Source organism: Cavia porcellus, unplaced genomic scaffold (assembly GCF_034190915.1).
Source record: "Cavia porcellus strain 051 isolate PalLab524CR breed Dunkin Hartley unplaced genomic scaffold, mCavPor4.1 scaffold_11, whole genome shotgun sequence".
Classification (NCBI taxonomy): domain Eukaryota; kingdom Metazoa; phylum Chordata; class Mammalia; order Rodentia; family Caviidae; genus Cavia; species Cavia porcellus.
The window spans coordinates 82,432,370-82,443,885 of record NW_026947494.1 but is presented as its reverse complement, the minus strand read 5'-3'; the positions used below and the strand labels follow the sequence as shown (position 1 = coordinate 82,443,885).

The 11,516-nt window shown below is 37.8% G+C and overlaps 1 pseudogene; it reads right to left on the bottom strand.

Moving 5' to 3' along the window:
• Positions 1-478: 478 nt before the first annotated feature.
• Positions 479-10,780, bottom strand: LOC100716572 (general transcription factor IIH subunit 2-like; annotated as a pseudogene).
• Positions 10,781-11,516: the final 736 nt, after the last annotated feature.

Below are 11,516 nucleotides of genomic sequence, written 5' to 3'. Positions count from 1 at the left end.
CTTTACAATATGAATACTAACTGTAACATCTATTACTTTTGTGACCTTGCGAACCAGCGTGTGTGTGTGTGTGTGTGTGTGTGTGTGTGTGTGTGTGTGTGTGTGTGTTTACAGAGAATATTAGTTTCTAGGCTTCAGCCAAGATTTATTAAATAAAATCTCTAAGACCAGGGATATAGCTCAGTAGCACCACACCTGCCTGGCAAGCACAAGGTCCTGAGTTTGATTTCCCCAACCCCTGGAGATTGAACTCACAATGTTACACTTGCCAGGCAGGCATTTATGCTGCTGAGCTAAATCCCCAGCCCCAATTTTTTAAATAATAATTTTAAAAAATAAAATCTCTAGCATGGAATTACATCATCATTACTGATAATGTCCTTCACTAAGAATTCTTATTTATAAGATCATAAACCTCATGGTGAAACTCTAGCTAGAGTGACTAAAGTCTACAGATATAAAATACACAGTACACACCTTTGTTACAGAATGGAAGCTTTATTCACTCTCAACAGGGCACATCTTGAAGAGTTCTACCAATAATACAGCTGCACTGGACCTAAAAAAAGAGATTTTGGGAGCTAGGGATTTAGTTCAGCGGCATAGGCATCTGCTTTGCAAGTACCTAATCATGAGTTCAAGCTCTGGTACCAAAACAAAAACAAAAAAACAGATCTTCTCAGCTAAATTTCCCTAGTGACCCAGCGCAGAATAATGGAAGACAATAATTAAACACTCAGTGAGGTTCAAAGAGGAAGATATCTCAACTTTGGTTTCATTTGCCTGAACTACACAAGCAAGACTCAGGTAACAACCAACCAAAATGGTGGCATTCAACATCCTGCATTCTGTGTGGTATTTTAAAAGCAATCAGTGTAGCGCATAAAAGAGGCCAAAACCTTTTCCCACTGCATTGGAATTCCACTGTTGTTTAAGCATGGAAGCCCTGTGACCACGTAGAGGGAAGATGCCAGCCTCGCAGTTAAGAGACCCCTGCCTGCAAAGCTGTGTCCAGATCCCATGGCGGGATGGGATGTGCCCCTACTCCAGGCTGTGGTTCCCTTTCATCTCTTTCTTGTGAACTGGTGCCAAGGGTGGTGTGGGCTTGTGAGTTGGTGTATTAAACCTAAAAAGCCTCCTGTTGGTCACAGCCAGAGAACTTCACTTCAGATTTTATAATTGAACTCCAAATATTTTAAGTCCAAACAGAACACTCTGGAGGATGCAGCACTGCATTATTTCATATGTGTTACCATTTCATAATTATTATATAATTTCCATCTTACAATGTGTTTTTTGTTTGTTTGTTTGGTTGTTTTTGTATCTGGCATCAAACTCACCATCCTACCCTTGCCAAGCAGGCACCTACAACTCTGAGCTTAACTCCCACCTCTTACAATGTGTTCTTAATGTCTTCTTACACTAAATTAATGAATTAAAATAAATCACAAACATTTAATGTACTTCAGTTATAATTTGCACATAGTAATGCACAAGGACTTTGAACACATGACTCTAAATAATACAAAATTCATTGAATGAAATACTATTGAATTCTAGGCATTTTGTGACAAGAAAAAAATAGTTTTGTAACAAAAGGTTGTTTTTTCCTTGCTGTGTAGTTCAGGCTGGCCTTGAGTTCACTATGCAGCTCAGGGTGGCCTCAAACTCACAGCTATCTTCCTGTCTCAGCTTCCCAAGTGCTGGGATTACAGGTATGTGCCAACACACCCAGCCACAAAAAAGTTTCTTATATCAGATTTTTCTCTTAAACTTCTCCATGTTTTAATTGGAGCTTTCTCTAAAGAATCACCTTATAGTTTCAAATCTTTTATTTCTTTTTTTTTTTTTTTTTTTTTTGAGACAGAGTCATGCTATGTAGTTCATGGTGGCCTTGAACTTGCTATGTAACCCAGGCTGGCCTCAAACTCAATGATCCTGCTGCCTCAGCCTTCCGAGTGCTGGGAAAATGGGTGTGCCCAACCCAAATTTCTTTTTGACACATTATGTATACTCATACTGGAATCAAATACCTGAAGGAATTGGAATCTTATGAATGCAGCCAGGACAACAGTGGACAGAGTCATGAACAAAAACATCACAGTCCACACAAAATACATTCTGGCACACAGTGCACACATAGACCTGCAACAGAAAGAAGCAAAAGGAATCAACCAAGATAGTATCTAAAAGTTAAGTGAAAAAAAAATAAAAAATAAACAGTTAAGTGGGCACAGCTAGAAGATGCTTGCTTTGTTATGTTGCTTTGCTATTTATATTGGAAGCAAGCTTCCCTACCCACCTCGAGTACATATTTTCAAATCTGATGTGATTTATGTCCCCCCCCAACTATCCTTAGAAATAATCCTTAGAAATGACTCTGATTTGACTGATTTGAGTCCTCAAAGTCTATTCATTCATTCATTCATTCATTCATTCATTTATTTATTTATTTATTTATTTATTTGGTTCCGGAGATTGAACTCACGACCGCCTGCCTGCAAGGCAGGTTCTTATGCCGCTGAACTAAATCCCCATCCCCCCAAAGTCAATTTATTATAACATATTCTCAGCTACTTCATTTAAGTAACTACATAGAGGAGTCATGTGAGCACAAATCAGTGCTAGCTATCAATGTATAGAGGTGGTCATCAGACAGATCCGAGTAAAAAGAGAAGCACAAAAATTTAACATGGGTTTAGTTCTTTTTCTAAGAGGCTTTTTTTTTTTGGCACCAGGAATTGAACTCGAGGTCTCAAACTTGCTAGGCAGGTGCTGCCCTGCTGAGCTGTATCTCCAGCCCTGGGTTTAGTTATTTTTTAAGAGAACAACCTCACAACTGCAAAAATTATATTCCTCTTTCATCTAAGCCATTAGGCAGTAGGTCAATTGACACATAGAGAATAAAAGCTCACAATTCTATCAGCACTGCATATACAGATACCTCTGACTAGAGATAAAACTTACTATATCTTAACACACAAGTAAAGATGATGTGTTGTTTTGCTTTGTTTTAGAGAAGATCTCACTATGTAGTTCAGGCTGGCCTTTGACTCTGGGTGACCCTCAGCCTTCTAAGTGCTAATATTACAGGAATGAGCCACCACACTCAGCTAGATTATGTTCTTAGAAACTAGAAAACAAGGGCTAGGGATATGGCTAGGCAACACAGTACCTGCTTGGCAAGCATGAGTTTGATTCCCAGTACAAAAACCAAAAAAAACTGTAAAACAATTGAAAAAGTGATTTTAGTGAGGATAAACTACAGATGTCAAAGAGAAATGTTCTAGAGATTGAACCTTGGATCATACACATTAAGGAGGCTCTCTACCACTGAGCTATACCCCTCATCTCAAGGACTGTAAAATTTAATAAAATTATTTTATGAAACATTCATATATTGGTAATAAATCATTCCATATATGGAATAAACAAGCAATTTTTGTTTTGTTTTGTGGGGTGCTGGTGACTGAACCCAGGATCTTAAAATACATACTGAACATGAGCTTTATAACTGAGCTACACTGCTAGCCTCAAACAAGTAATACTGCTAATTAACACTTGATAGACTTTGTATTTTTAAATATGGAAATGTCACTAAATATTAAAAATAGACATGACATTTGCATTTATGTAACTTTATATAATCACACTGACTACTTTCAAAAACTTCTTTTTAAGCTCTGCCATGGTTGCTTGACATGGAGCCTCGCTGTGTGGCTCAGGCCCAGTGAACTCCATCTCAGTCAGGCCCCTGACTGGCTGGGACTACAGGCAGGCACCACTAGCCTGGCTCTGTATTAAAAAATTTTAAAAATGCTTCCTAATACTAACAATTTTTATCTGTGGCCAACTTAAATGATAACTTCCAAAGGAGTCACAATGGGGCCAGGGCTGGGCTGTAGCTCAGTAGTAGACTACTTGGCCTAGTGTGGGTTAGGCCCTGGTTCTACCCCCTAGTAACAAAAGCAAAACAAACACTTTAAATAAACAAAAGCAGTTAGCTTAAAAACAGAAGACAAAGCACTAAGTGTCTTCATACCAAAATCAGAATGCAGAATTACAAAACTACTATTTAGATTATTTTTCCCCCATTTTATGTCTACTAATTAGTATATAACTATTTATAGAAAATAAGCTGATGTAAGCCTGGTCTTCAACAACCTCCAGAAAACTTATTATAATATTATTTTCTTATGCATAGCTTATTATTAGAAAGTCAAGACTCACATGTTGGTCCTTCAGTTGCCCCTGACATCCATAACAAAATCTGAAAAAGAAAGTTTGAGAATCATTTTTTAAAAAAGAATTCACAGGGTCTGGAGGTTTAGCTCAGCGGCATAAGCGCCTGCCTTGCAAGCAGGCAGTCATGAGTTCGATCCCCGGTACCAATAAAAAGGGAAAAGACAAAAAAAAAAAAAAAAGAATTCACTAGTTAGAATGATGTAACCAAGTTGGAGTAACTAGAATCCCTTACTAATTACTTCTATACCAAACTTTGGCAGAAAGAGTTAAGAATGCCAACAGTTTCTTAAAATTCTACAGTATGTTGGCCAGCTCAAGACAGCCCAAAATGTAGTTTTTGTTTTCATTAAGGTTAAATATGCATATACTTTCTAATTGGGGTTGTAGAAGAGAATTAAGCCCTACAGAAAATGATTTACTATTTTTAACTCTCCTATACTTAGTAGATACAATCCTAGATGAACAGAAGACACGTTAACTTCTTACACAGAATGAGGGCCTAATGGTTTTACTTTCTTTTCAAATTTTTGTTTGTTTTCTGGCTGGTTTTTGATATAGGGTCTCTCCAGGTAGTTCAGGGTGGCCTTAAACTTGTGGCAACCTTCCTTCCTCAGTCTCCTGAGTGCTGGGATTACAGGTGTGCACCCTCAAGGCTGGCAGTCTCACTTTCAAGAAACACTATAAAGACCTGGGACTCGGGGTGCAGTGCAGTGCACACCGATTATATATGAGGCCCTGGCTTGATTCTACCCCAGAACTCTCAAAAAAACAAAGTTCTCTGTTTATTACTGATAACAGCAATTCTCTGGCTCCTCCCCATTTCATTCCCAGCTCCCAGAGGCACTTTCAAAACTTTTAACCTTGTGCCAGGTGGGGTGGTGCTTGCCTATAATCCCAACACTGAGGCAGGAAGACTGCCGTGAGTTTGGGCCAGTGAGTTTAAGGTCAGCCTGAGTTATAGAGTGATACCCTGTCTCAAAAATCCACAAACATGGAATTAAAAAAAACTAAACGAAAGGAAACTAAACTTGTAACTGTGATATTTACTTATGCTTATATAAGTGCTAACTCCTGCTCTGTGAATACTGGCTCTGAGCCTCCAACCATGGAAGATGAGAACTTAATTCCTTCAGCCTTCTTGGACTAACAGTGCATATGTGTAAACTAATGTCATGCTCATCCTTCTCTGTAAGTCTTTTTTTTTTGGGACAGGGTCTCACTCTAGCTCAGGCTGGCCTTGACCTCACAGCAATTCTCCTGCTGCATTACAGGCATGTACCACCACACCTGCCTGAACTGTAATATTTTCACTCCAAAGTCTGAACACTGAAATTCTCTGTTAGCATTCAATATTGTTGATGAAAAGCCGAGCAATTTTAATCCCAGATCCTTGACATGTGACCTAATTTTTCTCCTCTGGAAATGTTTAGGGTATTTCACTACATATTTGGAAATTATACAGTTATATACTTTAGCGTGGGTCTGGTTTTTTTCAATAAATTAACCACTTGACAGTCCTTTTTGACCAAGAAAATACTATTCTTCAATAGTAGAAAACTTCCTTAAACTATTTATTTGATGATCTCCTATTCTATATTTTTTCTTTTCTTTCTTTCTCACATATTCCTATATTGGACATTCTTGAAAAATCTACCAGTTTGGATTTTTTTGGTTTTTTACCTTTATTGGGTTCTTCATTTTATGCCATGTATTCTACTTCTTGGAATATTTCTTCAATTCTATCTTTAAATCTGTCTACCTCAATCATAAGTAAATAAATAAATGCAAGTTAAAACAATAAGATTTTTTTTAAAAAGTTGGCCAATATAAAAAACTTCATAATCCTAATACTGTTCAAGTTTAAGCAAACAACAAATGAAACCTCCTTAAAGGATATCTTTACAAAGTCTATTAAATCACTTGTTTTTTTTCCTTTTTGAGGCAGGATCTCATTATGTAGACCAGGCTGCTCTGGAGCTTACTAGGTAGCCCAGGCTGGCCTCTAACTCATGGTGATTCTCCTGCCTCAGCCTTCCAAGTGCTGGGATTATACAGGTTTTTACCACCACAGCTGCCTTAAAATTCACATAACTTTTGATTCAGCTGTTCTACCTCTAAGAATTTGTCATGCATTTATACATATACAAAGTTAAAGTTATTAACATTATTTGTTAATACCAACTGATTGGGGCTGGGGATTTAGGTCAGTGGCACAAGCTCCTGCCTTGCAAGCATGTGGTCCCCGGTACCGATTTAAAAAAAAAAAAGAACTGATTATATAAAACATGATAATATCTACATACACAATTTTGAAAAATATTCCTCTAAGTGTGCTTATATGAAACAATTTCCAAATGATTTTTCCGTTCTTATTTTTTGGGTCAGAATTTTCTATTTAACCCAGACTGGCCTGGAACTCAAGATCCTTGTACCTCAGTCTCCTAATTGCTAGGATTATGGCATGAACTATCATACAGTACATCACTCTCACTATGAAGGCTTCAGTACATCACTCTCACTATGAAGAGGTGAAAGTAAGGAAATTAACAAGTTCTGGAGACACAGATGTGTTTAAAATGAGTTATTTCATTCATAAACAAGGATCCTCCCTGATTAAACCCAGGGGTATTCTACCGCAAATCACATCCCCAGCCCTTTTGTTAAACTTTGAGACAGGATCTAAGTTGGTCAGGCTTTCCTTGAACTTGCAATCCACCTGCCTCAGCAGTCTCTACAGCTGTGTTACAGGTATACACCACTAGGTCCAGCTGTGTCATTTTCTATATCAGAAGTAATCTTACTCAAGTTAGTAACTATTTTTTAAAAGGCAATGACAATCTACTCAAACATTAGTTCGCTATTATGAAGAGATATAAATAAATCAAAACTCATACCTTTCCCCTTTATATTCTTCTAGGGGACTTTCTTAAAAAGCATCCAAGGGAAATAAATGATGATACGACCACACCAAGTGGGGAGCAGAGACCAAAGTAAGACCTAACATACAAACAGAAGCATGTTTAATCAGCCACACCTCATAGAGACAACAGCTAAGCAGCCAAATCTGTAACTCAGCCTAAGCACTTGCAAGTGTTTTTAGTGGAGTTTTGTTTTTTGCAGTGCTGGAGGCTGAAGCCAGGCCGTGCTGCAGGCTTGCCAACCCTTCCACTGCTGAACTCCTTCCCTGGAGAGTGAGCGGCATCTGTTGCTGCTCGGTTCTCAGTTTCCTTGGACCACAGGCGTGTCCAGGGGTGAGTAAGCTCTGTCACTACACATACTACCTCTCTAGGCCTATTTGCTTACTTGTAAATGAAATAGACTTTATGTATTATGTTTATTCTTGGTAATGTAGTACTGGACATTCAATTTAAAAAGTAATCTACTTTTCTTTGCAAAAAGCCACACCAGGCCTGATGACACACACCTGTAATTCAACACTTCAGGAGGCTCAGCCAAACACTTTGCAAGTTTGAGCCCAGCCTGGGCAACTTAGTGAGACATTGTCTCACAAGTATAAAAAGGGCTGGGGATGCAGCTCAGAGCAGAGAGTGGGTACTGGGATCAAGCCTCAGTACCACACACACACACACAGATACATACATACATATACACATAAATACCCAGAAACCTAGGTGGAATTCAACATTTACATTTTTAACGTTTATTTTACCAGTATAATACATAATAAATTATTTGAAATTAATTCACTAAATAATGAATAACTGGGTTCTTAACCACATATTTTACATTCAACAGGAAGCTCACAGTACTTTGCCCAACACTGGGTAGAAATAGCCTCCTAATGCAAGTCCTGGTTCAGAACTGCTATCCAGGTGCCTGCGGGGGAAAAAATTACTTTAAAGATGATGCATATAAAGATGTAAAAGTAAAAAAAAAAAAATTTTAAAATTTAAAACTAAAGAAAGTATGTTGCACTCCTGTAATCCCAGTACTTGGGAGGCTGAGGCAGGCGACTGTTGCACGTTTGAGACCAGCCTGGGCTACAAAGTGAGCCCAACACCAGCCTGAACTGCACAGTGAGATCTATCTCAAAAAAGACAAAAAAAAAAAAGGAAGGAAAGAAAAAGAAAATATGTTACCTTGACTTTAAACTCTGGATTTCAAAAATTTTTAATTTTATTTGAAAATGTGTGTGTCATTTAAGTGACCACATACCTCCCTCTTCCTCTTTTTTAAAAAATATTTATTGAGACAGGGTCTTGCCCAGCCTGGCCTTGAACTCTTTGATCTTCCTGCCTCAGCCTCCCCACTAGGATTACAGGCATGTGCCACCACACTTGTCTGTGTGACTATTTCCTCTAGAACAGTAAATGTAGTCCTTATTATACCTTTAATGGAAGGAGGCCTGTGACTTGGAAAAAATCACTTTCTTTTTGTTTTTTAATTATATAAAGTGCTGAAGTTCAAACAAGGTATACTTAGTAGAAGTCCAGGTTCTATCACTTTGCCTTTCCTTAAACACCAACACACTCTTTAGTTTTCACTCCCTATATCCATTACTATTGTTTTTATACTGAGCACAACTGAATCATCTCACATCGCTTCCTTCTTTTTAGATAGATGATAGCAAATTACACACCTTCTCTCTTCCTTATACTGACATTTCCTGAAGATCTCACTACAGAAATATACTGTATATAGTCATTCCTTTTTATGGCTATCTAAACGGTAATTTTTTTTTTTTTTTTTTTTTTTTTTTTTTGAGACAGGGTCTCACTGTAATTCAGGCTGGCCTTGAATTCACAGTGATCTTCCTGCCTCAGCCTCTAGAGTGCTAAATTTACACATGTGTACCATCACACCCAGGTCAAAAGGTAATTTTTAATTACAAGCCACATTTCAAGCCCATCTTTTAATTTATAATTTAGAGCAATGAATTTTAAGTGCTAAAAAATTACTGGTCTTTACTTACGCCATGCTGAAAGAAGGTTTTGCATCTTGATCAGCCAAAGCAGCAATGGTATGCTGAGGAAATCCTTCACAGAAAAGATAAAGTATTAATTTCTCTTACCAAGCAAAAAGCATAATTCTAGGGGTAGGAACCTAAAAATGTTTCTACCAGAGAGCCAACGAAGTTGTACAAAAGCTGTTTTCAAAAAAACAGTTGTTTTTCCATCTCTTAGGAGATATATGTGTATGCTTATTATCCTATCTGAGACTAACTGTAAACCTGCGCTACTGTAAAGAAAAAATAGAGGAATGAGGGAAAGATAGGTCTACACATGACCTCAGATTCTGAAGTTCTTATCTATATTTTCTTTTCTTTCTTTTTTTTTTTTTTTTGATACCAGAGATCAAACTCACAACTTCATACCTGCCAGGCAGGCAGTTGTGCCACTGAGCTAAACCTCCAGTTGCCTATATTTTCTTTTTGGGGGTTTTCTTTTTGCTTTGTTTTTTCCAAGGCAAGGTCTCTTGCTTTGTAGAGAGGGCTGGTCACAAGCTTGTAGTGATCCTCTTGCTTCAGCCCCAAGTGCTGGGATTATAGGTGTGTGCCACCACATGCAGCATATCTATATCTTCTAATTTAATAACAACACTGTCTTTTGGGTGTGTGTGTGTGTGTGTTGTGCTAGGAACTGAATCCAGGGCCTTCACACTAAGCTACAACCTCATCCCTTTTTATAAATTTTGTGACAAGCCATTGTGCTAAGTCATTAAGCTGCCTCAGGCTGGTCTCCAATGTGGGATTCCCCTGCCTTAGGCTTCCAGAGTGTTGGCATTACCAGTCAGTGTGTGACATAAAACATGGCCCCCAAAAAAATCCAACTCAAATTTTAAAATAACTTAAGTAAATGAAAACAGAAAGCTTCATATGAATATGTATTTTTAAAATAACAAAATAAACACATACCCATATGAATAAGGGAGCATTCAGAACTTGAGCTGGCAGGAGGAGGACTAACATGATGCGTTAGCAATTCTTTGTAGTGGCTTTCATCTAAAATCTCATGTTATGTGCCTAACAAGAAACAAACAACAGCTTTACACATGTAAGAACACATTACAATTTCTATGTAGTTCTGTAAAAGCTTTAACATCTACAAATGTACATCTTCAAAATTAAGATTTTAGTTAAATTGTCATTTTTAAGAACTTTATCTCTAGGTATCTCTAAGAACAGTAATTACAATTTGATTAAAAGCCATATTATGAAATCTTTAGAAAGTATTACACACAGTAAAATTTCTAGCTTTTGAAGAGTCATGCTTTCTCTAAACACAAACATTACTGAAATTTCCTTCCCCTTTGAGGTGATTTCTCAACGCAAAATATATTTAAGATGACTTCATATGCTAGACTATGGATATGAAATAATTTAGATTCAGTGGCTTACGACAGCCGCCTAGCTTAGTCAGTGAATCCTTACATGATGATTATGAATAGAGAGTGAACACAGTAGACACACACCTCCAGTTTCCCGAGCAAGTGCAGTGCAAACCCGAACCTCTGCTGACATCCCAATGACAGACACTCTGATTTTAGCTGTTTTCAGGGTCTTCATCAAATCCAAGAAAAAGAAGAATTAAGAAAAGTATTTAATTAAGAATTAATGTACTTGAAAAATAATGCTCTGGACACAGTACAGAATTCTCTTTAGTGTTTTAACTTTGGGTTTTTTTGTTTTTTGGGGGCCCCAGGGATTAAGTCCAGGGTCTTTCCACTGAGCCACATTCCCAGCGCCCTTTTAAAAGTCTTATTTTTATAGCTTTTAAAAAATCATTTTATCAGTACATGAATACAGTGCAAAATGTTTGTACTTTTTGTGTAGTGTACTTGTACATAAGACATTTTAATTCCTTTTTTCATCCCCTTTCACTTTCCCTTTCCTTTTTTCTTTTTGAGACAAGAGTCTCATTGTACAGTTTAGGTTGGGTTAAAACTCACTATGTAGCTCAGGCTAGCCTTAAACTCAAGGTAATCCTCCTGCCTCAGCCTCCGGAGTGCTGGGATTACAGGGGCGTACAGCCATGCCTGGCTCCTTCTCCCCTTAAAACAGTTTTTTTTTGTTTTGTTTTGGGGAAACAGTGTTTCTTTTTGTAGTTTGGGCTGGCCTTGAACTCACTATGTGGCCTAAGCTGGCCTCAAACTCATGGCAATTCTCCTGCCTCAGCCTCCAGAGTGCTGGGATTATGGGCTTGTGCCACCATGCCTGCCAAAAAAATTGTGAGATAGTGTCTCACTAAATCAGTAGGTTGCCCAGGCAAATGTACTCTCATTAAGTTATAGCAAACTATACCCCCTAAAAG